Raw genomic sequence first — 26,864 nt, 5'->3', positions numbered from 1 at the left:
GGGTGGTAGGAATGGTAACAACAAAAACAAAGGAAAGAAGCGTGCTTTCAAGGACAATAAGGGCAGTTTCGGTGCTAACAAGAAACCGAAATTAGAATGCTGGAAGTGTGGTAAAACAGGCCACTTCAAGAGGGATTGTCGCTTCGTTAAAAAGCACGATAACGTGAATGCAAGTGGTTCAGGAAAGGGGTCTAAGGACCAATCCGAAAACCAAGGTCAGAAATCAATTCGTGATTTGAATAGTTTAATTAAACATTCTGTTTCACTAAATTCTGAAGCATTCTATGTGCAGGATGATGCTACCGCATGGTGGATTGATTCTGGCGCCACTACACATGTTTGCAAGGATCGTTTCTGGTTCAAGACTTTTGTTCCAGTGGAAGATGGTTCTGTCCTCTACATGGGAGATGATCACTTCGCTCCCGTTGAAGGCAAAGGAAACGTGGTGTTAGAATTCAGTTCCGAAAAAACTATTACTTTGTTTAATGTTTTGTATGTTCCTAAATTACGAAAGAATTTAATTTCTGGCCCTGTATTAAATAAGCTTGGATACAAGCAAGTGTGTGAATCAGATAAATATGTATTATCAAAGTCTGGTGTGTTTGTAGGATTTGGATATTATAATAATGGTATGTTTATGATGAATTTGAATGGAGTTCCTAATGATTCTGGTTCTGTATTTATGTCCTCTTCGAATATTATCAATTCTTCGTTATGGCATGCTCGCCTAGGACATGTACATTATAAAAGAATGCATGAAATGTCTAAAGATAAATTAATTCCTAATCTTGATAAAAATGTAGAAAAGTGTAAAACTTGCATGTTAACTAAGATAACTAGGCAACCATTTAAAAGTGTAACAAGGAAATCTGTCATTCTTGAGTTGATACATAGTGATTTATGTGATTTGCATGCTACTCCATCATTAGGGCATAAAAAATATTTTGTCACTTTCATAGATGACACATCTAGATTCTGCTATGTCTATTTGTTGCACGCTAAGGACGAAGCCTTAGATAAATTCAAAATTTATAAAACTGAAGTTGAAGTGCAACAAAATGTGTTGATTAAAACATTACGCACAGATAGAGGTGGTGAATATTATGATCCTGTGTTTTTCCAATCCGTAGGAATCATTCATGAGACTACGGCTCCTTACACACCTCAACAAAATGGTGTGGCTGAAAGGAAAAATAGAGTGCTAAAAGAAATGGTGAATGCCATGTTATCTTACTCTGGTCTGAGTGAAGGATTTTGGGGAGAAGCCATGTTAACGGCATGCTATTTGTTAAATAGAGTTCCCAATAAAAGGAACAAAACTACCCCATATGAACTTTGGTATAAGAAACGACCCAACCTGACATTTCTACGTGTTTGGGGTTGTAGGGCCGTGGTTAGACTCCCGGACCCAAAAAGGAAAACTTTGGGTGAAAAGGGTGTAGCTTGCATCTTTGTTGGATATGCTGAGCACTCCAAGGCCTATAGGTTCTATGTTATAGAGCCTAATGACTCGATCTCTATTAACACAATTATAGAATCGAGAGATGCCATATTTGATGAGAACTGTTTCTCCTCTGTACCTAGACCAAAGGACTCTATACCTATTTCAGATGAATCTCTAAGAGATGATCATTCAAATGATGTGCCAAGTCAAGCACTTGAACCCCGTAGGAGCAAAAGAGCTAGAAAAACTAAATCTTATGGATCTGATTTCCAACTATATTTAGTTGAGGGATCAAAGGATCAGATTGACACTCAATATTATTATTGCTATAGTATTGAAGAGGATCCAAGAACGTATGATGAAGCTATCAAATCTCGAGATTCTGCTTTTTGGAAAGAAGCAATTGATGAAGAGATTGGCTCTATCATGGAAAATAATACTTGGATACTATCTGATTTACCACCAGGTTGCAAACCATTGGGTTGCAAATGGATCTTCAAAAAGAAGATGAAAGTCGATGGTACAATTGACAAGTTTAAAGCTAGACTAGTTATCCAAGGCTTCAGACAAAAGGAAGGGATTGATTATTTCGATACCTATGCTCCTGTTGCCCGTATCACTACTATTAGATTGTTGATTGCCTTGGCGGCTATTCATAATCTAGTGATTCACCAAATGGATGTCAAAACAGCATTTCTGAATGGTCATTTGGAAGAAGAAGTGTATATGAAGCAACCTGAAGGTTTTGTAATGCCTGGTAATGAACATAAAGTGTGTAAACTAATTAAGTCATTATATGGGCTAAAACAAGCTCCGAAGCAGTGGCATCAAAAGTTTGATGAGGTTGTTTTGTCCAATGGTTTCATTCTAAACCAAGCTGACAAATGTGTATATAGCAAATTTGATACATCCGGTAAAGGAGTTTTCATTTGCTTATATGTTGATGACATGTTGATCTTTGGCACCGACCAAAATCAAATTGATATAACAAAGAATTTCTTGTCATCAAAGTTCTCCATGAAAGATATGGGAGAAGCGGACGTTATTCTAGGAATTAAGATTAAACGGGAAAATAAAGGGATTGTAATTACGCAATCTCATTACATTGAGAAAATGCTCAAGAAGTTCAATTGTGAAAGTTGTTCTCCAGTAAGTACTCCAATGGATCCGGGAGAAAAACTTATGCCAAATACAGGTAAACCTGTAGATCAACTCGAATATTCAAGAGCTATAGGCTCTTTGATGTATGCTAAGATTAGCACTCGACCGGATATTGCTTATGCGGTTGGAAAGTTGAGCAGATTTACGAGTAATCCTAGCCGGCATCATTGGCATGCGATAACTAGGGTATTCAAGTACTTGAAGGGTACAATGAATTATGGATTGTCATATATGGGATTTCCTTCGGTGTTAGAGGGTTATTCGGATGCTAGTTGGATAAATAATGCTGAAGATTCATCCTCTACAAGTGGATGGGTGTTCTTGCTTGGGGGAGGTGCTATCTCATGGGCTTCCAAGAAGCAAACATGTATAACTAGTTCCACAATGGAATCTGAGTTTGTAGCATTAGCTGCTGCTGGTAAAGAAGCAGAATGGCTAAGGAACTTGGTATACGAGATTCCGATATGGCCTAAACCGATATCACCAATTTCTATCCGTTGTGATAGTACTGCCACATTGGCTAAAGCTTATAGTCAAATATACAATGGAAAGTCTAGACATTTGGGTGTCAGACATAGTATGATTAGAGAATTAATCATGAATGGGGTGATATCTATAGAGTTTGTTCGGTCGCAACAAAACTTAGCTGACCACTTGACGAAGGGGTTAGCTAGAGACTTAGTAAAGAAGTCGGTAATAGGGATGGGATTAAAGTCCATTTAAATCTATTAGCTTTGATATACCCAATTCCCTTCTAATATGACGTTAGAAGCAGAATTCAATGTGGAAAGATCATAGTTAAAGATTGGAGCAATTATATTTATCTTCCCAGGGTATGTGCTCAGACCTGCAAGTGATGGTTAGGTTGAAGTATATCTTCTTAATGGTTCTTTTGAAAAATTGTAAATGCAGGTACAAGATTAAAAGAATCACCTATGTAAGCATGAAGTTTTGCCGCTTCAAGAAGTTTGGACTTGGCTTCCTATATGCTTATTAATGGATAAGGACACATGGCTTGTAAAGTGTCAAGTATGAATAGTAGAGTATTGTAAGAAACATATGTGTACTATATCTTCTGACATTCAAATGGATTGACGGGTTCAATCGCTATGACACCCAGATTTTCGAGTGTTTGAAATGTGTATTTGTACTAAAATGAAAATTCAATCGCAAGACATTTTCGTTTATGCATCTGTTTGATTGTAATATACCCTTATATATTTTATTGTATATATTAAGTAAATCAAGGATTACACTAAAATGGGGGGGATTTGTTGGTGATTTTAGTATCACCCATGATTTTAGTAGTAATGAGATTTACTCTAGGCCGATGCAATTATGCGTTAAAGCTTGGAAACGAGTTAGGAGTAGTGCGGAGTGCACGCTCGTAGAGCCAACGTGTAATTGACTGCAAGTAATTGAAAACTGGGTTCCAAGGGGCGAAGCCGTTATTACCGTTTTGTTGAAAAGGTATGACTTTTGAACGTTTGAACCTTCCCAACCGTTATTACCGTTTTTCTTGAAAAGGTATGACTTTTGAACGTTTGAACCTTCCCAACCGTTATTACCGTTTTTCTTGAAAAGGTATGACTTTTCGTTTTCAGTTTTCGTTCTCCTATAAAAAGGGGAAATCTGGCCTCGGTTTAGGGTTACACACAAAAACCATTCTACGTTCCAGAATCTTTCTTTTGCCAGAAACATTCTTTCTTCAAGAATTATCCCCACAAAGATTTCGTGAACCCAGGCATAAATAGGGTCGAAATACTTTGTTCGGAAAGTGAACGAACACGATTCTTCGAAGATTATCCAGGATTATCAATTAATTATCTAACATGTAATGGGATTGACAAGAAAGTGTAGTTATTTTGTTTTTCCGTTCTATGAAAAATTAGATGCAAATATTTTTAGATATTTTAGAAATATTAAAAATGAATTGGATAAGAAGAAGAGTTAACATTCCTATATAATATGCGTGTGTTTGATTTGTAAAATAGTAAATATTTGAACAATATATGACAAAATTTTAAGGTACTTGATAGCTTTTTATCTTATATGATGTTTGATGAACATTAAACAACACAAACAATAATATTTATCATATGTGTGTGCGTGTGTATGTATGCGGGAAAGATAATATTTTTTGAATAGAAAATAAATTAGATAAAGATAAAAAGTTATCTACGGTTAAGCGGGAAAATGAATCGTCGATAAAATTGTTAATTAATAAATCGTCACTAAAATCATCACTAATTTTGTCGATAATTTGTAAAAGTATTTGCTTAATTACATGAGGGATCAAAAATGAGGATGAAATTTTTTAGGAGGATTATTTTTTGAAGAAAATATTTTGAGGGACTAAAAACGAAATTTGAGATGTTTAGGAGGACAACAAACATATTTAACCCTTAAATTAAACATTGTACAAGTGGAGTTATGCTATCCAATTTTATGTTTTTCAACAAATTAAATATATCTTTTGCAAACAAAAAGAATCACTCACTACTACAAATAATACATTTTATGACAACGTTTTCACCTTACCTAACAAAAACCGAGGTATAATGTCAAGACCCGCCATGTTTTATTTTTTTAAAATAAATACCACATATTTCCTCGATTTCTGAATAAAATCGATGAGAAAAATAATTTAGGATATGCTTCGAATTCCAGCTAATGTAATTTATGTTTTTGTTTTTGTAAAATGATGTCTTTTTATTTTTATTTTTTTATATTCATAAATTAATGATTTATTCCTTAGATTTCTGTAATAATCGAGGGATTAGATAATCATATTTTACTATAAAAACACTCGTTAATCAGATTTTACCTTAAACCTAACTTATATGTAGCCGCTCCAAACTCGTACGCATCATTCTTTGAGATGGATTGCAAGAGAAAAAATATCTTCAATGTTCTGTGTTGCATGTTGTTCTTTTATCTTGAACAAAATATTTTTTCTATCATTACAATCTATCTCACATAATGGTGTTGATGTTGTTGTTGTAATTTTAGAATAAACTTCCTATGTTGTCAATCAAAGAAAACACTCCATAATTTATTGCTTTCCTCGGTTGACAACATTGAGAAATTTATTCCTAAGCATGTTGTAAATTGCAAGCAATTTCAGCACACAAAAAATAGTGAATAATAAAAAATTAAAAAGAAAATAAGCCATGTTACTTTCAAATTTCTATCATTCACTGTTTTTTACGAGTAATATATTACCTCATTTTGTTTATAAAACCGAGGAGAAAATCTTTATTTTATTTTATTTTTTAATTAAAAAAGAAAAATATTATGCCCTACATTCATAAAGTAATAACGCTCAATATATTGCCAACATATCATTCCATAATAAACTCTCTACATCCACCATTATATATTTTGTTCTCTTTCTTTTGAAAATATTTGTCATGAAAACATTTGCCATGAAAATATTTACTAAAGATGATAAAATCTTGGAACAGATCTCTCCGATGGATTACAAGGGAAATTTTTTTCCCACAGTTGGAATGAATAACTTATCAGAAGTTGGATGCATGCAATCCATTGAACTTGAAAAGAATGCGTACAAAGGGTATACAACATAATCTGGATAACAACAAAGATTTATTGTTATCCAAGAATAACAGCGATGATGATGAATCAGAATTATCAAAATTTAGATTTTGTTTAAAAAATGTATTTTAATATTATGTGTAAAAAATGTAATTTAAAAAAAACTTACTCCCCCCAGGTTTTAACACAAATGAGTGGTATATGATGCTTAGGATGAAATATATTTTATTCTATTTTAATTTAAAAATAAACATATTTTACTTTGGTTTTGAGTAAGAGTCGAGGGGAAATATAAGCGTGTTTATTTAGTTTCTTCATCGTCCTTAAACAAATATTTTCCGTCCATTTAATGAGTATTAACACTCAAAACAATGTCATTAGTGAATATCAAAAATTGATAATGAAACATTTGACATAAAAACTTTGAAACTTAAAGAAGTTTGGAAAAGTTCTCTATGATAGATTGCAAGAACAAAAAATTATTTGTTCAAGGTTTGAATTCTTAAATAATTATATAACTGAATATTTATTTTAGTTATCTTATTGGGAGGAAATCCACAACGTAAAAGAATAACTCAACAACACAATCTCTCTCAATGAACAAAATACACATGTTAGTTGGCAAATTTCGACCAAATAGGTACAAAGCCAGGTCGGCCAAGGGACAGTCGGAACTGAATCAATGAAGGGAGGAACCCAAGAACGCTGGGTCGACGAAAGAGGAAGCCTGTCGAAATCGAAGGTCAGTTTACCATGGTGGGAATTAATCGTGGGAAGCAGAGTGTGGGTAGTTACCAGCAACGTGGGTGGTATACTCCGATAGGTGGCACGTCATGAATGGGTCATAACCTCTTTGCAATTATTTTTTACTACTATTTAAGCAGATGTAATTTTCATGTTAAGAGGTGACATTTTTAGCATTGTAATAGGAATACACTTGAAGTATCAAACGTTTGAGAGAAAAAAGTCATCTTTCTACAAAATATACTTTTGCTTCCACCTTTATTATCAAGTCATTTAACTTATTAAATTACTTTTATTTTACTCCATTCATTTACATCAGTATCTTGTCTTTTATTTGGCCTTACTTTTGTTTCATTTCTAGTGTGCAAAGCATATCACTTACTGCCCATAGTATTCCAAACACTCTATCAATGAAACAATCATATACTTAACACATATAAGTCTAGGACTTTGTAGTCGGTCCTGCAAGTAAACCTCTATAGAAAGGCTAGAGATTATTACAAGGAACAAATTGGCACACCCGGTGGGACATATTATGTTCAGTATATATAACTATGTAGTGACAAGATGGTGTCACCACGACCACACGAAGAAACGTCTTCGGCGGGAGACACAGTTGCATCACAAACAACCGATGTTGGTTCCAACGTTATACATGCATTTTCGACTACATATAGTGGGCCAATTCTAACACCACGCCAGCCTCAAACGCCAACGCCAACAACGATGGGAACCTCTGGGCAATATATGCCCAGTTTTACAGTCCCCATGCACAGAACGTTGGGAATGCCAACTGAATTTATGGCAAGTATGCATAATCTCGGTTCGAAATTTGGCAAAACATCATCATTGTCATTCCCACGCTACCATGGGTTAGGACCTTTGGCAAGCCAATTTGGTCGACCTCCAAGTTTTGGATTGTCATCTTAGTCAGTCCCAACTTTCACATCAAGTTCCGTCGCAGTCATAAGACAACAGATGGACGAAAGTAATCATGAATTGGTCCACATGCTGACTCAGCTAATGAGCATCATACTGAGACATTTGATCCAAGATTCGACCCAGAGTTACCAATAACTTGTAACTCAAATGACCAGAATAAGGGATTTCCTATGGGCTCATAGAGTGCAGATTCGTCAAAATCTCCCACCTCTGCCTCGACCAGAAACCCCGGTCCGACAAGAGGACATGGCGGACGAAACAGTCAAACAAGAATATAAGGAAGTCAAACAGATTCCTAGGGTGGCTTGAAGGCCGTTAGTGGTTTTAGTCAATAGGAACCAGGATCCTGACCATGTGGTCAAGCAAATTCGACAAGAGGCAGCAGCGGGGGAGCAAAACCTAAAGGCTATTGTCGAGCGGATCATGGTGTGAAATGGAATAAGCCCAAGACTACAGAGGCCGACATACTCTTCGCCTATACTAGATTTTATCTTACAAACAAAATTTCCTAGGGGTGGAAAGTTCCGAAATTCACCAAGTTCGTAGGAGATACCAAAGAATCTACTGTCGAACATGTTGTCAGGTATCAGACCAAACCTGGCGACATAGAAAATAATGAGGATTTGAAGTTGAAATACTTTCCAAGTTCTCTTACAAAAATATGTTCACATGGTTCACGACGCTACCTTCACAATCAGTCCAAACATGGATGCAATTAGAGAGATTGTTCCACGAACAATTTTACATGGGGCAGTCAAACATCAGTCTGAAAGAACTAGCCAGCGTCAAATGAAAGACCACTGAGTCAGTTGATCAGTATTTAAACATGTTTAGACTACTGAAGGCTAGATGTTTTACTCAAGTCCTTGAGCATGAGTTGGTTGAGATAGTCGCAGGGGGTTTGGATTATTCTATAAGAAAAAAATTGGATACTCGATATCTGAGGGATATGGCGCAATTGGCTGACAGAGTTCGACACATCGAACGCCTGAAAGCTGAAAAGACCAAAATTGGTCAACATCATAAGAAAGGGAAAGTATCATACATTGCAGTCGAGGGAAGCTCTTCTGACGATGAAGAGTTGATCGACGGAAGTGAGGTCAACATGGCGGACCTTAAGCATAGACCTTCATACACGTGTAAAGGTTTAAAACCATAGAATGGGAAAAAGCCCATCGAAGCTGAAAAAATAGATAAATACGTTGCAAATACTTACACGTTTGATGTGTCTAAGTGCGACGAAATCTTTGATCTATTGGTTAAAGATGGTCAAATCATCGTCCCTTAGGGTTTAAAGGACCCCCCTCTAGAATAGAAAAATATAAGGGGATTCTGTAGGTTTCATAATTTTCTTGGTCATAAAACTTATCAATGTGTTCTTTTCAGGGACCTTGTGCAAAAGTCATTGAAAGAAGGGAGACTTCAATTTGGCGAAAGGCCAAAGATGCAAGTGGACTCTGATCCTATGAAGGTTGAATAAGTTTTGTATTCTAAGCCTCTCGAATGCATGATGGTGGAGACTACTAATGGTCTCGTGGAATCTTCAGATGTGGTGTCTTTAGCTGAGTCTTTCGAAGTACTAATGGTTGAAACTACTAATAGTTTCAACAAAAAGGATGGAAGTGGATTGTTATCAGCCTATCCCCAACCAGGAGAAAATCTAGAAGATTTCCAATAGAAATGCAATGTAAATGGGTCAAAAGTGATCCTATGTCTAAAGTGAAGCGTTGTGTTCGACGAGAAGGTCGTTGAAAGATTGGAGTCTGACAAAAAGAAGGCATCGAAAGAGGAGAAGTTTGTCGTCCCCAGATTCGTGTTCGACAAACATGGAGCACCACGTCGAAATGAAGAATACAGGAGGCAGTTCCAGCAGCCTCGACCAAGGACTTTCCTTCCACCGTCAGATGTTCCATGGGAGAAGTGGGTAGAATCGGTGAACTAGAAGGGGGCAAGAGATCGAAATGGAGAGTTTTAGATTTAGAGAAAGAAACAACATTTTCGGAAAAGAAGGTTGAGACAATGGGCTATGTGGTTTCTTTCAACTACAAAGGAAAAAACCCAATGACCAGAACCCAATGAAGGTGTTACCAGCGAAACAAAAAGCTGGGAAAAAGGCTACGACTCCACACTTGAAGCCTGTCGAAACCTCTGGACAAAAGAGGCAGATTCCAAAGGCAGTAGGGGTAGAAAAAGGAAAGATGGTGGCTAATAAAACAATGGCCATGACTGTTGATCCGACAAAGAGTTCAACGAAGACATGTACGACGATAGCAATGATGATTTTGTCGTGAACTACAACATTGTACCAGTGTTGTCGGTTGAATATGATATGGTATCAGAAGTCTCTGAAACAGAGGAAGACTTTATGCAAGATGAAACTGTTGGAGGAAAACCATTGTGTTATTACGTTATGAATAGTGGTGTGGTTAAAGAGCAAAAAGCCATGTTCGAAAGACCTAGCCTAGGGATGATGTATCATCTGAAGCCTTTGTTCATAAGGGCGAAGGTTAATGAGATAGCAGTAAACAAGGGCTTTGTAGATGGGGATACATCCGTCAATTAATGCCTTATACCATATTCAAGAAATGGGGAAGTGTGATGATGATCTCCGACAACACAATATGTTTCTGTCAAACTATGAAGGAAAAACCAGTAATATATTGGGTGTTGTCCAGGTCGATTTGGCTATTGGCACGACGACATGTTCAACGCTTTTTATGGTAATAAATTCCAAAACAAATTTTAACCTACTCCTAGGACGAGAATTGATCCATGGGATAGGAGCAGTACCCTCGACTGTGCATCAAAGGCTCATAATATGGCGAAAGGATAACATCGTAGAAAACATTGAAGCTGACCAGAGGTATTACCGGATCGATGAGGCCAAGGGTTCAGAGAAATCCTTCGACCAGCATTTGGCAAACATCGCGCCTTGTGATGACGAGTTAGGATCTTATACTTCAGTCAACACCGGTCGCGTGTTGAACCTTGATCCCGACCACATATTCATATGGGATGCTGAAGTAGAAATGGAGCCAGAGACAGTAATTCCACCTACGGGGTGGCCTGTAGTCGATAGAGATGACTGCTGAGTCAGAAGGTTTGGCTCAAATGTTGACTTATTTGGCTGAAAATAAAAGAGAGTCAACCGTAGAAAGGGAGAGACTTCAAAACTTGGCTGTCAAAGCCAAAGAGATAGAAGATGGTCGACAAGACCTAACAACAACTTCAGAAAGTCGGAGGCTTGATTGCATCTATGATAATGAACCTTTGGGGTTTTAGTAAAACCCATCGAATGAGTTGTAGAAAATGCAAGCACAAGACCGACTCGAAGAAATTGATCTAGAAGAGGGAGTCACGAGAAGAACAACGTACATAAGTACCAAAGTCGGGTCAAAGATGAAGGTTAAACTGATTAAAGTATTAATAGAATACATAGACTATTTCGCCTGGGACTATGACGAAATGCCTGGTCTAAGTCGAAGTATGGTGGAGCATCGATTTCCTATTCAACCTGGGAAAAGGCCAGTAAAACAGCATCCTCGATGCTTTTCTCTAGAGATCACTATAAAGATTAAGCAGGACATCGAAAGACTTCTCAAAAGTCGGTTCATCAGAACTGCAAGGTATGTCGAATGGCTATCTAATATAGTACCTGTAGTTAAGAAAAATGGAACTCTCAGAATCTCTATAGATTTTAGAGATTTAAATAATGTTACTCCAAAGGATGAGTAATTGATGCCCGTGGCGGAGATGCTAGTCAATTTGGCAGAAGGTTTCGAGTATCTGAGTATGCTTGATGGCTATTCTGGCTATAATCAAATTCTTATAGTAGAACATGATGTCCCCAAGACGACGTTTCGATGCCCTGGAGCTTTGGGGACATATGAATGGGTTGTAATGTCGTTTGGTATAAAAAATGCAAGAGCAGCCTATGAAAGAGCCATGAATGCCATATTTCATGATTTTATCGAAAAATTTATGCAGGTATACATTGATGATATTGTGATAAAATCGTCATCTCAAAATGATCATCTTGATCACCATCGACGCTTGTTTGAGAGAATGAGAAGATATGGATTAAAAATGAATCCATTAAAATTGCTTTTGGTGTACATGTAGGAGACTTCTTAGGTTTCATGGTACACAAGAAAGGCATTGAGATCAATCAAAATAATACAAAAGCAATTTTTGATCTCAAGCCTCCATCGACAAAGAAACAACTCCGGTCTTTGTTGGGGAAGATAAACTTCTTGAGAAGATTCCTATCGAATCTAAGTGGCAAGACAAAGATTTTTTCGCCACTCCTCAAGATCAAGAAAGAGAGTCATTTTCATTGGGGACAAGAGAAGTAGGAGGCATTTAACGCCATAAAAGAGTACCTTACAAAGCCTCATATTTTGTTACCTCCTAGTAGGAATAAAAATATGAGTTTGTATATTACTGTGTCGGATACGACCATAGGAAGTATGTTAGCTCAAGAGGATATCAGTGGTGTCGAAAGACCCATATACTACCGCATCCAAATTTTGATAGATGCTGAAACTAGGTACAGTCTGATTGAAAAACTGTGCATATGCATGTACTTCTCATGTATGAAATTAAAACAATATATAAAACCACTTGATGTTTATGTTTCATCTCATTATGATGTTATTAAACATATGTTGTCTAAACCTATTCTGCATAGTCGGATTGGAAAATGGGCACTAGCATTAACATAGTTTTCTTTAACGTATAAGCCTTTGAGGGCTATGAAGGGCCAAATAATAGCAGATTTTATAGTGGATCATGCCATAGTCGAACCTTCACTAAACATGGTTGACACAAACCCTTGGCGGTTATATTTCGATGGGTCAAGCCACGAGTATGGAACATGAGTTTGGGTATTAACATTATCCCCACAAGACATTCCGACAAGGTTCAACTGTAGAGTAAACGGAAAATGTTCCAATAACGAAGTAGAATACGAGGCCCTTATAGTTGGTCTTAAAATCCTGAGAGATTTAGGGGCCAAGAAAATAGAGGTTAAGGGAGACTCGGAGTTGGTGATTAGACAAATCACACGAGAATACAAGTGCATTCAGGAAAATCTACTAATGTATTTCACAGTGGAGACACAACTATTAGAATGCTTCGAGGTCGTTAGCATTACGCATGTGCCAAGGATAGAGAACCAAGAAGCCAACGAGTTGTCCCAAATCGCCTCTGGGTACAAGGTATCAAAATCAAGACTCAAGGATATTATTGAGATACAGGAAAAGATGGTGTCGAACATCCCGTCGTCACTTAATATGGCAATCTCAAAAACAAGGGGGAATGGGACTCCAACGACAGCTTCAGTTGCGACGAATGTCTCAACGACGAATGTCTCGAAAATTTCGAGTTCGAAAATTTTGCAAGACACGAAGCTTTTGCCATTGAAAAGTTGTCACAATTAGATTGGAGATGACCAATCATAGAGTAATTGGAAAATCCAGTCGGAAACACTTACAGGAAAATCAAGTACATGGCTCTAAGTTATATACGCCTGGAAAATGAGTTGTTGAAGAAAACCCCAGAAGGAATATGGCTCAAGTGTCTTGGAAATATAGAAGCCTACTTGGCCATATCTAAAGTACACAGTGGAGCCTGTGGGGCACACCAAGCAGGCCATAAGATGAAATGGATGTTATTCTGACAAGGCGTTTATTGGCCCAATATGTTAAAAGATTGTATCGAGTTCTCCAAAGGGTGCCAAGAATGACAGGCGCACACAAGCGTCCAACACATCCAGCAAGTGAGCTACATGCAATTATCAAGCCTTGGCCTTTTAGGGGATGGGCATTGGATGTCATCGGTGAGATTCAACCGACTTCATCGAAACAATAAAGGTTTATCCTGGTCGAAATATACTACTTTACAAAATGGATATAAGCTATCCCTTTGGTGAAATTAGATCAGGAGGTTGTGATCGAATTCATTCAAAAACACATCGTATATAGGTTTGGCATTCCGGAAACCATTACCACAGATCAAGGTTCGATTTTTGTGGGGCAAAAGATGCAAGAATTCGCTGTCGAAATAGGCTTCAAGTTGGTAACTTTTACACCTTATTACGCCTAAGTAAATGGCCAAGTCGAAGCAACCAACAAAGTGATAATTAGTTTAATCAGAAAACATGTTACCAAAAAACCAAAAAATTGGCACAAGACACCAGACTCAATTTTGTGGGCTTGTCTAACATCCCCAAAAGAGGCGACGAATTCGACGCCTTTTCGTCTGACATTTGGGCACAATGTTGTGTTGCCAGCGGAGATTTATTTACAATCAGTCAGGGTGCAATGCCAGAATGATATGCGGTCGTAACAATATTGGGAGTTGATGTTCGACGAACTAACTGATTTAGATGAAGAAAGGTTGGCCGCAATGGACGTATTTATACGATAAAAAGCGTGTGTGGCCAGAGTGTACAACAAAAGGGTTAAAATGAAAACCTTTGCAGTAAACGGTTATGTTTGGAAAGTAATTAGACCTATCGATCGAAGAGATCGAACCTTAGGAAAATGGTCTCCAAAATGGGAGGGACCGTTTCAAATAATTCAAACGTTTATGAACAATACTTACGAAATTCAGGAGTTGGACATGGACCGAAGGATCTTAAGAGTAAATGGGAAATATTAAAAAAAAATAAACCTATGCTACAAGAGATTCAAATCCAAACATAGTGAAAATATTCATTAAATTGTTCAAATAACCAGGATGGCATTACAAAATGGTCAACCGACCTTACAAGGGCTACTACATAAAAGAAAAGTCAAGCGGGAAATCTAGATTTAAAATCTTCAAAAAAGGTCGTCTCATGACCGATTCGACTATCATGAAGGCTTTTTCTCCCCCGCAACTGCTTAATACTAGCCTCGATCTTAAGGGCCTTTTCTCCATGTGAAATCCCTTTCAGAACTTCATGGTCGATGGCATCTTGAGTGGAATGCACTTCATCCGTATCTAAGGAAGCTTCTTGAGTTTCCACTTCAACAATCTTCTTGTTGAGTTAGGCTATTTGAGTTTGGTAGTTCAAAATTTATTGATCGAAGGCTTGTTGTTGTCAGAGACGCTCTTATTTCTTAGCCTCTAAGTCACAGAGTTTCTTCTCACACGCTTCACTAAAATCCCACTCAAGCCTCTTCTCATTGATCTTGGTTTTGATCTGAAAGTCGGCATTTTGACGAAGGACAAGGTCCTTGACCAGTTGTAAGACCCTAATTTTTACCCTAAGATCCCTCAGGCTATCTCATCATATGCATTAGCATTGGGATCACACCTTGGCACCCTCCTTAGCACTCATTCATTGGGTTTGCATTGGGAGAGATCACAAAGCATCATGTGATTGTATCATACTTTGAATTTTTATCATTTTACTAACCAAAATACCAAAAGTATTCCTTTGTATTTGTCTAACTCTTTTGTAGGTAGAGCACATGCTCACCTTTGATCTATCAAGCTCATATCTAGGGTTTAAGACCCTCATTGTTAAGATCTCAATCAAGAATGATCTACAATGGCTCTAGGTATCATATATGGATCCCCATGAACCTCACATTTTATTTTGATCAAGAAATCATCAAGTGTTTAGAGTTGGTTTTCCTAGGAAACCCTAATTCATCTAGGTATCTTGTGTAACTTCTTCAACAAGCTTCTTCAACATTTGATCAAATATTTCAAGGGATACTTAAAATTTCATCACCTTATGCATATATGATCCTCAATGAGTCCCAAAAGTCAAGAGAATTGTAAGCTAGCAAGTTGGTTCATGGTGGTGGACCAGAGGAATTCATCTGATCAAATTTGGGGTCCCCCAGACCCTATCTCATACACTTTTTGTCATATGAAAATGATTCCAAGAGAAACTTTACTCTACATTCCATTACAAACATCTTTCATGTTGATGTCTAGAGCTAGTTTTTCTTGGAAAGTCATTTTTTATGGTGAAAGATTATAGGTCATTTTGTCTAAACCCTAATTTGGAGGTCAACTTCCCAAAGCCATAACTTGCTCAAGTTTTATGAGATGAAATATTTCCAAGTTTCACAATCAAATTAAAGGTGTCTACTTCAACTTTTATGTTTAGAGGAAGAGCTAATTCAACTTTTATGAGCATGTCATATAAGGATACATTATAGGTCATTTTGGACCAATACCATTGAACAAGTGATTTTCCTCAACTTCAAAAATCATAACTCCTTAATATTAAATCCAAATGAGGTCAAATTTGTGACCATTTTGAAGTACATTGAGAGAGCTACAACTTTTATGAAGGAACCTTTACCATTTAAAGCTCACATAAAAAGTTAGCCAATGTGGAATAAGTGAACATATGACTTGACACTTAGAATTTTTTTGATATGTTTAATTTTCCAAACTTCCACCTCAAAATTCATCACGATACAAGCTTCAAATGAAACATTGTTGAACATGAAAGTTGTTCCTCTTGAACTAACCTTTCCAAAAAGTCCAATTTCATCCATTTTGGATAAGATTTGAATGGGTTGCGCATGGCTTGAACATTGCATCATCATTTGGCAAGATTGAACTTCACACTTCCATGCACAATTGCCTAGCATTCCAACATGACTTCAGAAATGCTTATACATGATTATGGATCAGATGGAGTGATTTCATAGGCCTGCACATGCCCATGCACCCATACATCACACATTGCTAATTTTGGAAGTTCACTTCAAGTGTGCAAATATCAATTGAATTGGCTATAAATAGAGGCTCTATGCATAAAAAATGAGGACCCTGTGTCGCATCTCGAAAAATACGATTCCTCGCGATGGTCGCGGAAAAATTATGTTCGAACAGAGTCGCCACCGAACTTTATTTATTCCAATTAAGGAATAGGAAAATATCGATAAAACCTTTGAAAAATGGAATAATGGTCGTCGCAACCATATTCGGGTTCGGGAGTCGATTACGCAAGGGGAAGGTATTAGCACCCCTCACATCCGTTGTACTCAACGGGAACCTTTTAGTCTAATTTTCTATTTGAATGTTAGTTGACTGTTATTTGCTTTCTTCGAGTAATTAAATATTTAATAGAGATGGATGAAGACCTCAAAAGGAGAACGGGGAGGTTTTTTATTAGTGTGCTCGCCAAGATCTCGCAATCTCGTGCCTACGTATCCTTATGGTGCAATAAGGAAGTCAGAGCATTCGTAGTTCGGGGAACTACGGTTTTGTTGGTGTCTTTTATGAACGACTGTGTAGATCACGTTCTAAAGGCTAAACGCTGGCTTGTCTACTCTCGGCGGAGGCTTAAGCGTTGGTTTGTTATACGCATTAGAAAGGATTAACTGTGTTCTTTTTTTTTAAAGGGTTTGGTCACGCGGGGGTGAAGAATTAAATTTGATTTGTGAAAGTGTCTTGAAGAATTCGATTGGTTTTGATTGGATGACGAAGATTCGAGCAATGTGGCGTACACCAATTATTCGAATAATCGAGAGATAATGAAGCGGATGCTCACTATTCTCCTTTTCATTCAAAGATTAATTATTAAAATAAAGCTTTTAGAATTCATAATTAATTGAGGGAGTAATTTTAGTTTTAAGGAGTTTTGGGGTTTTAATTAAATGACAAAAATTCGAGCAATATGGCGTACGCCAATTATTCGAATAATCGAGAGATAATGGAGCGGATGCTCATTAATCCCCTTTTCATTTAAAGATTAATTATTTAAAATAGAGACTTTTAGAATAACTAAATTGGGAAAATGATTTTAATTTTGTATAATTTTAAGGTTTTAATGAAACGACGAAAATTCGAGCAATATGGCGTACGCCAATTATTCGAATAATCGAGAGGTAGTAAAGCAGAAGCTTACTATTCTCCTTTTCATTCAAAATTAATTTAAATAATGCTTTTAGGATTAATAAATAATTTGGAGGGGTGATTTTAATTTTATAGAGTTTTTAAGGTGTTAACTAAATGACAAAAATTCGAGCAATATGGCGTACGCCAATTATTCGAATAATCGAGAGATAATAAAGCGGAAGCTTATTAATCTCCTTTTCATTTAAATATTAATTATTAAAAAAAACTTTTAGAATTTAATTAATCAATTTGGGGAATATATTAATTTTATGGATTTTTAGGATTTTAATTGAATGACGAAAATCCGAGCAATATGGCGTACGCCAATTATTCGGGTAATCGAGAGATAGTGAAGCGGAAGCTTACTATTCTCCTTTTCATTCAAAATTAATTTAAATAATGAAACTTTTAAGATTTTATAATTAACTTGAGGAAGTTATTAATTTAATAGAGTTTTTTAGGGTTTTAATTGAATGACGAAAATCCGAGTAATATGGCGTACGCCAATTATTCGGATAATCGAGAGATAATAAAGCGGAAGCTTACTATTCCCCTTTTCATTCAAAATTAATTTAAATGGTTTTAGAGAGTATATTAATTAAATATGTCGATTTTGAATTTTTAGAATTAATCGAGTTAAATAATTTTGAGATGGCAATATAATAAAATACAAATTATCTTCTTAATAATCTTATCTATATTTTTTATTAATTTTTATTATTTTCCCTATTGGTATCTACTTATTAATACCACCAAAATAGCGGTTAAAAGCATGCATAGGGAAATGGAAAATCAGTACAAACACATTTAAGCAACCATGATAGCATTCCTTATTAAAATAAAAACAATCAAAATGAAAAAATGGAATATCGCTTCTTCCCTAAATTCAACAGCCAACGCATAGAGATATTAACAATCATGCCCCTTCAGTACTCTTACCAATATAGAAAACATATAGAATTTATTATAATAAATGGGATATAAAGAAAAATAGAACAAAGGAAACTTATAATCTTCACATTCCCTCTACCCGCTTTTCACTTTTCCCTTTCTGTTATTTCATTTTTCTTTTCCTCTTTTCCAAAACCGGCATCAGCATTCGATCAAACATGGTAGGAAAACATAAACCTACGATGGCACCTCTATATAGCCATGGAAGCGTCGTCGTGAGACTCGGAAACCAACATTAAACTCCTAACCGAACAATCACTCTTAAACCCAGATTCGAAAAAAAGTAGATTTACAAAACAAAGAAGAATTCCAAGAGCCAAATCGGAGAACAACAACAACTAGAAGCCTAAGTTTTCAGCTTAAAATCAAAACCATGGCAACAACAGTTTTATGCAATAATCATGGGGTTTGCGTTCTATGAAGCAATGCGAACAAGATGGTAACCTCAAATCATGCAAAGGAGAAGTTTAAATACCAAATCGGAGCTAGTCCGACGTTCGAACTCCGGTCAAGGCGAGGTAAGCAGTTTTTAGCGTCTCTCGAGATTCTCCCTTCTTCCTTCTGATCTCTCGCCTTCTTCTTTAATGATTTGAGTTTGTTTCGGTTTTGACAGAGGTCTAGCTCGAGCTTGTTGAGCTTCGATGTGAAAATCTCAACAAGTTCAAAACGGAGCTTTTTTAATGAGGGTTTTGGAGTGATTTTTCCAGAGTAACAGTGCAGAAATTCGGTCCCCTTACCCTAACGATGGAGGGTCCTTATATAGAGCTTTGGAGGTACGAGGTTTCTTTCTCCTCTGTCATGAGCTGGCAAATCTATCCAAAATCATTCCGTTAGAGAGGAATTTTTGGGCTGGATTTGGTGGGGACCAAGGTATGTGAGTCATTTCCTCAATTTGTCTGTAGTGAAATCCACCAAACAATGTGGTCCTGTATTAGTTCATTTTTACTGTTGTGGAAAACTTGCCTGCTTGTGGTAAAAAGTTCAGTTTTTACTGTCATGTCTTGCACTTGCATCGTGTGTTGTTATCGTTGCATTTCCTTGGCTGAAAAGGCTTGTGCTTCTTCTGTTTTGACTCTGTTTTTTCGTTGCTGTAGCAGCTTTTAATTTAGACTTCCACCTTGCAGCTCATGGTTCATGTGTTTATGTGAGCATATGATGGATTTACATTATTCATAATTCCATGGTTGGTTAGCTCGTTTGGTTTCAATGCCTGATTAGGAAGCTATTTGGTTATCCATTTGATTGATGTTGCAGGTTGCAGTTTATTCTTCTTGGATGGTTTGAACTTTTTCTTGGAATTTTGGACAATGCCCTCTGCATTTCATCCTTCTCTTAAAAGCCTTTAACCAAAACTTCCTTGGGTTGCTTACGATGTTTGGCTTCTATTCTGCAGGTTACACACATTTTCAGGAAAATATCTTGCAGACTTACAAGAGGAGTGGCAATATTGTAGGTACTATAGCCTTAGCAATAACCTATATATCTCATTGTGTTGTATGATCATGGCACCAGTGTATTTAATTCATGTCGGTGACTTACTACAGGTCTTAGTTGCAACAACTATTGTTGTTTAAGAGACACAGGCTGATGATGCTGCCACTGTGACGCCTGCCATTGTTGTTGCTTCACTAGTTGACTGGTTACACCAGAATCAGGAGTTCTACTGAACCCATATGGTGGCAGATGATGTTCTTACCGTTGATGCTCAAATGACCTCCAAAAAGAAGTATCAATTCAGGGAAAATTGGGGATGCATGTGTGAAGCTTATTCCCTTCCAGTAACACCAAAACGGTTGGTAAGTGAATCTGATATAATTACAGAAGGAGCAGGTTCGGTACTTCTCGTTCCCATCCACTTCTTCCTTCTGTACCTTTTAGCAGGTTTTTTCTGATTGTTTCAAGTGTGATGATGTGTTTATCTAGCAACTTTGGTTCATTTCACTGATATGTCGCTGCTTGACTAGGTTGAAAATTGATTGTGTAATATGCTCACTGATATGCCTTGCCTCAATTTCCTTTCACATGGGTTGCTCCTTTATTGGTTTCAATCCTGTCTATTGGCTTTGTTTGTTTCCTCACCTTATTGCTTATTGATGGGAACTAATGGCAATATTATGGGATTAAAGACTGCAACCTTTGTTGATGATTTGGACTGCTTGCTGCAAACTGATATGCTAATATTGCGGACTTGCATTTCTACTCGATGCAGGTTTTGTTCAAATTCTGGCTTGCTGCAGCAGGCTTATGGATATTGCATTGTTGCTGACTGCATTACTTCATAGTTTTGTGAGGTATTTCAGTAGGTTAACTCAATGCTTGCTGTTGAATTTTGAATGTTGTTTGGATTTGGCTTCAGGATGTAACTTATGACTGTACCTGGTATTCGGTCTGCAGTAATTGTGACTTGACAAACGCCATTTTTTGGTTGCAGGTGCAGTTGCCCTTGAGCATACATAGATGAGTTTCCTCTTTGAGATGCTCCTCATGGCTTGTGGCTTCATTCTCATAACATGCTCCTGTCACATTACACGACTTCCATAGGATGCCAACTGTTTGTATTGATCTTCCACTGTTGCTCACATGTTGTTTGATATTGTTGATCACATGTTTTTCATATTGTTGCTCAGTATGAGTGTAGGCAAATGGTCATTGCGTATGTCTGTAAGGTTTTGAACTGGTTTTGGACAGGTTAAGGCATGGATTTCTGACAGGTTTTGAATTGGTTTTGGACAGGTTAAGGCATGGATTTCTGACAGGTTTTGAATTGGTTTTGGACAGGTTAAGATATCTTGTACGGGTGAATGCACAACTTAACGGGAATGGACCGGACGTTGAAGATCAACAATCAGACACTCTTTTATTCAAAACTTTAATCTTTCTTGACACAAGTAATGTAACATGGTGTTTAACATGGTGTAGCATACTTAGAATATGTGTTAACTCATGAAAAATTATCACATGCTTGTAATTTTACTAGCTGTTCCGTGATTTTGATGCCTATAGGTATTTCCTTGGGCACTTTTGCTTTGCCATTTGTGAATACTGATTTGGAATTTGTAATGTAAACACGGGCTTGAAACAAATCCTATATTTATTTAGAATTTCCTTCTTGAAATTGGCTTGGGACGCCTACAAGGGCGAGGATTTTCTTTTGACCAATAATTTTCACCAATTTTACAAAATCAAACAAAACATCCTGAGATAAAAACAGGATATTCGACATCAATTCTGGGCCTAATCAAAAAGGTTTTGTCTTCAAAAATAAAGGTGGGAAATGAAACCAATTTAGAAAGAGGGTTATGACCCAATGGTGAATAACACAAAGTGGAATGCCGGTATCCACAAGGTAACGGATCCTTGAATTAGGTTGAGCCATGACGAACGTGTGCGTGTATCAATGATTCGTACACTAGAAATACATGATCCAAAATTAAATGACCGGTCCTAAAGGAATTTGGGCCTAATAATATTATGAAGTACAAGGCCCGGGTGAACATCCTGGTTGGTAGTACATGTGATAAACCCCTAAAAGAAACAATCATGCTTGTTTCGATGCCATCAAGACAATTAGTTCACTAGACATGTGAAGGTATTCCACGAACGGCACAATCCTAAAAGGTTCAAGATTATGCTCGGCGCACCTCAAATCACTAATGAAACCAAAATATATTTTTTTAAAGTGGGAGTAAAAAAAACCAACTATTCAAGTCATACATCTCTTTGCCTTCTAAGCCATCCTTGTTTTTAACACGAAAGTAGTGTGGACAAAATTGGGGTATGACACCCTGTGCGCCAGCTTTGAATCCACACCTTTAAACCCTTCCATTTGAGAGGATAAACCTGGGAATTTCCATTGGAAATTGAGTTTAAATCTCACTATTTTGAGATTCAAATCTCTAGGGATCCAAAGCCTTTTGATCATTCTAATCTACTCCTTCAAGCATCCTGAGTAAGATCAAGCACAAGCAAGAGCAAGATCAATCGAGTTCAGACCTACATTGAAGGTATTCTTCATAAAATTTCATCTCTTCGATTCTCACCCAATTCTCCATAATTCTCTTGGATCTTTGGTTGTATGAAGTCCTACCAATGTAGGCGACAAGATTGAGTTGCTTTGAGGTCAACTCGAAGCACCTCAAATCGTGCACCTCAAATTTCAACTCCATGTATCTCTCAATATACTTGGAGTTAGGATGAATTAAGGCTATATTCGAGCTGAGTGCCATTTTTATTTTAAAATCATGTCCTTCTTTTTAATTTTGGTGATGGTTGTGATTGAACCAGTCCGGTGAAGCTCACCGGAGAAGAAGACCAGAGCTATAGCTCCGGTGGTGAGTTGGCAGGTTCAAGACCATATGATCCATTTGAAATGAAATAATCTCACGCGTTGGTTTGAATTACCATGTTTGTGGCACGCTGACTCAGGTCTATCGTGGATTGCGCGTTTGTGACCACTTGATATGCCACCTTAATTAATGAGGGAGATCAAGTGGTCCACGTTTTTCTGATTATTTGATTTTCATTTTATTTGTTTTATTTTCATTAATTCATATTAATTTTAATATTGATCCAAAAAATATGAGAGTTTCATAAAAAAAATCCCTCTTTCATTTTCTAAATTAAAATTATTTTTTGGATCATTATTAATATTTTTCATGATTTAATTGATTTTGTGAATATTTTTAATTGTTTAAAAATAGTTTTAAGTTTCCAAAAATGATGAATTTTTTTCTCCAAGGTCCTTTGACCTTATTTGACCTATGATAAATCTCATGGCCATTTATTTAATGTTTTGATGAGGTTTTAGGAATTTGATAAACCATAATTTAATTTAATGCATATTTTAATTGATTTTAATTATTTAAATGCCAAATAAATTGTGTTGAGCTTCTAATATTGACTTGTTGAGTTTGACTTGTGTTCTTGGGCATTGGTCAAGTTTGATTTGACTTTGTTAAGTTAAGATCATTGGATTTAGGGGATTGATGAAATGTATATTTCATCTCCCAAAATGAATGAATGATCTTAATTTGGTAAAAGTCCTCCTTTGACTAATTTGTGTTGATTCCATCTCCCATCTCTCTTCATCTCATTCCCCTTCTCTATTCATTCATGTTATGGACCAATGATATCTCTAGATCCTAAGGCTAAGTTGATTGCAAAATCAATATGAGTATGGATGAGATTATATCCACACTTTTGCATATTCTTTTTGTGTGTGATATGTTTTATGAGCATAGTCCAATATACTATGTCTCTAACATGCATTAACACCAAAATTTCTATTGTCCGGCCTTAAATAGTTGTGACTTCTACATAAGTCCAATTAGGATTGCTTAACATATCGCTAAATATGTGGCACAAAAGGCATAACATTCTAGTAAGTGAGATTGTAAGTCTCTCCTCTTTCATGGTATTGTATGGAAACTTGGCCTTTTTTCCTTCCTTTGGAAGATGTCTTGGTTCAAGGATCCATGCTTGTGATAAGTGGGTTGAGTATTCTCCAAAGAATGACTTAAATAAAAACAAAAGCAAAAGCAATACTAACTTCTAATCAACTAACAATTAACATTTAATTTCAAGTCATTTACTTTTATGCACTTTAATTTCAAGTCTTTATTCATTTGTCATTATTCATACCATTCAATTTGTTTACTTAATGTCATTTTCACTTTGCTCATTTGAGCCTTATCTTATGAATATATTGTGTTTGTATATACTTGATTGTGTTTATGGTCTCTTGACTTTAATTTCAAAATCTCTCCCTCCTTTTAAAATCTTTTTTGCTTGTGTTTGTTTTTTTCTAAACTTAGACCATATTGTAAATTAGAAACTTTGGCCTTATGCCATTGCATTTTAAAAACTCTTTTCTTAATCAAACTTGTAAATAAACTTAACTATACTTGACTTAAAATTTCAAAAGACAAAAAGAACTAACACTCATTCAAACCTTTTTAGGCCTTTTATGCCTTTGTTAAACTTAAATATTTGTTAAAAGCAACTCATTCACTTTGAAATTTATAATACGAACTACGAGGTTTTGATCCCTCATTTTTATGTTGGTACGTAGGCACAAGTACGAAGGTCTTGTCAAACACAAAAATATAATTAACGAATTCTTTTCTTATCCCTCCTGTAAGACCCCAATTTTGTCCCTAAGATCCCTCATGGCATCATATCATACCATATCATTGCCTCAAGGATCTTTGTGCACCTTTGCTTCCCTCCTAGTGGGTGGGTTATCTTGTGAGTGTGGTTCTTGATCACCAAGCATATTTTGCATTTGTATATCTTTGCTTTTCATCTGTCTATTAACCAAAGGTACAAAAATATTGTCATCTAACCATGCTACTTGCAGATGAAGCAAGCTAGGTCAAAACAGTCAAATCAGTCATTGAGCAATAGATGGTGGCCATTCTTGAAGAATTTGGGCACCATGATCATTCATCAAGAGTTCATATGGGTTGTGACATCATTTTGAATCAAGATCTCAAGTGGTAGGGGCTTGGAATTCATCAGAACATGATTCAGTCAACCAAAACCCTAGCAAAGTCAACTGAAGTCAACTGTGGTCAACTGTGCATTTAATCAGTGATTTGATGGTGGGAATTGGTTTGAGAGGTTTCATTCATGTCCATATAAGCCTCATATAACATGTCAAACATCCACAGTGAAGATTTGAGGTCAGACAAGAAATTTCCAAAAATAGTAAGTTGACCTGTAATTGGAATTTGCCAAAAATAGAAAGTTCTTCTCCTCAAAATTACTTCATCATACAAGATTCAAATGAATTTTTGTCCAACATGAAAGTTGAAGATCTTGTTCTCCCATTTCCAAAAAGTTCAAGAACACTCATTTCCCATGTGTGGTTGGCAAGTTATGATCAAATCATTCTCAAGAATTTTTGAACTTCAAAGTGAGATAACTTTCAAACCATTTGGCCAAATTGAGTGAGGTTTTTTGCTACAAGTCATATTTGATGTGCTCTATCCAAATCCTTCATCACATTTTACCAAAAATCATCCAATCAAAATGGCCTTTTTCAAGTGGTTTGAATTAAAAAGGGGTGAGGTGAAAAATGAACTTTCAAATTAAGCCTTGCCAATACATTTTACCAATTGTAAATGTTCAGAAATTACATTTTGGATATGCCTAAGCCCCTTTTCGCACTGTAGTGCCATGCACATGCAACTTGAGTGGATTTCACCAATTAACCAAAACACTTCATTAAGCAAAATTCCATTACCACTTCATTAACCAAACTTAAGCATTGTTAATCAGAGTATATATGACTCATTTCTGATTGAAAAACCCTAGCCACTATTGACAAACCAGATCTGGAATTCATTTTCTCTCAAAAAATTCTCATTCTTCATTTGAAACTTTTTCTGAAAATCTTCAAAGAACTCGTGTTCTTGAGCTTTGGTCCATCCTCTACCATCATTGTTGAGGCCTTAACAAGCATCATTTCATCACTGTAAAGCCAAGAAACCGCACTGTTGCATTGAAGCTCTCACATGGCAGCTGTTGATTTGGACCGCACCAAGCATTGTTGAGCCACGATTCCTCACTTATTCATCATTTGGAACATCATTAAGCTACTGTTTCTACTCAACACGGCCAAAAAACCACTGTTTCGAAACTGCATCTTCAAAGAGGTTGGTTTTCGATTCTCTCTATTTTTGAAATCATGTTGTGCTTTGGATAGATCTTGCCTTGCTGGTTATACTGAACTTTAAATCGTGGAAAATGGTTGAGCATTAAGAGAGATATGTTGAAATGAAGTTTGATGTTTAGATGTTATTTTGCTCGGTTCATCCATTTCAGCATGATTTAGTGTTAATGATTGTTGGTTTATTAATGTACATGATGAGATGAACACAATGATATATTGTTTGTGGATTTTGGTTGCATTTCGTTCTTGCTGGAAAAATCTGGAAAGATGATGATGAACTGTAGCATAAACCCTAATTTGTGAACCCAGAAATCGTGTTTGGCTTGCTGGAATTTTCTTTTTGCATGCGTTTCACTGTTTCATTGCCATGCGCGAATCAGGTGTGGACACGCCCTTAAGTGAAACGCAGCGTTTCACTTAAGGGGCCGGTTATTTACAATTCTGCCACTGCCGGTTATTAATTTAATTAATTCATTTTCTTTTTTTCAAATATTATTTCATTTGGTTTGGCAAACTTAGAAAATTCATAAGTTC

General features: G+C 36.5%; 1 long non-coding RNA gene across 3 annotated transcripts; it reads left to right on the top strand.

The window, feature by feature from the left end:
• Positions 1-18,655: 18,655 nt before the first annotated feature.
• Positions 18,656-21,722, top strand: LOC127087895 (uncharacterized). Of its 3 annotated transcripts, XR_007790074.1 has the most exons (5): positions 18,656-19,173; positions 19,269-20,108; positions 20,200-20,946; positions 21,087-21,343; positions 21,434-21,722. It is a non-coding gene; the product is annotated as an uncharacterized LOC127087895 (long non-coding RNA). The 3 variants fall into 3 exon arrangements; XR_007790075.1 differs by having other exon boundaries at positions 19,269-20,104; positions 21,087-21,722; XR_007790073.1 differs by having other exon boundaries at positions 21,087-21,722.
• The last annotated feature ends 5,142 nt before the right edge of the window (positions 21,723-26,864 follow it).

The sequence above is a fragment of the Lathyrus oleraceus genome, chromosome 5 (assembly GCF_024323335.1).
Source record: "Lathyrus oleraceus cultivar Zhongwan6 chromosome 5, CAAS_Psat_ZW6_1.0, whole genome shotgun sequence".
Lineage (NCBI taxonomy): Eukaryota > Viridiplantae > Streptophyta > Magnoliopsida > Fabales > Fabaceae > Lathyrus > Lathyrus oleraceus.
Note: the sequence above shows the minus strand (reverse complement) of the source record. Positions and strands in the feature narration are given on the sequence as shown.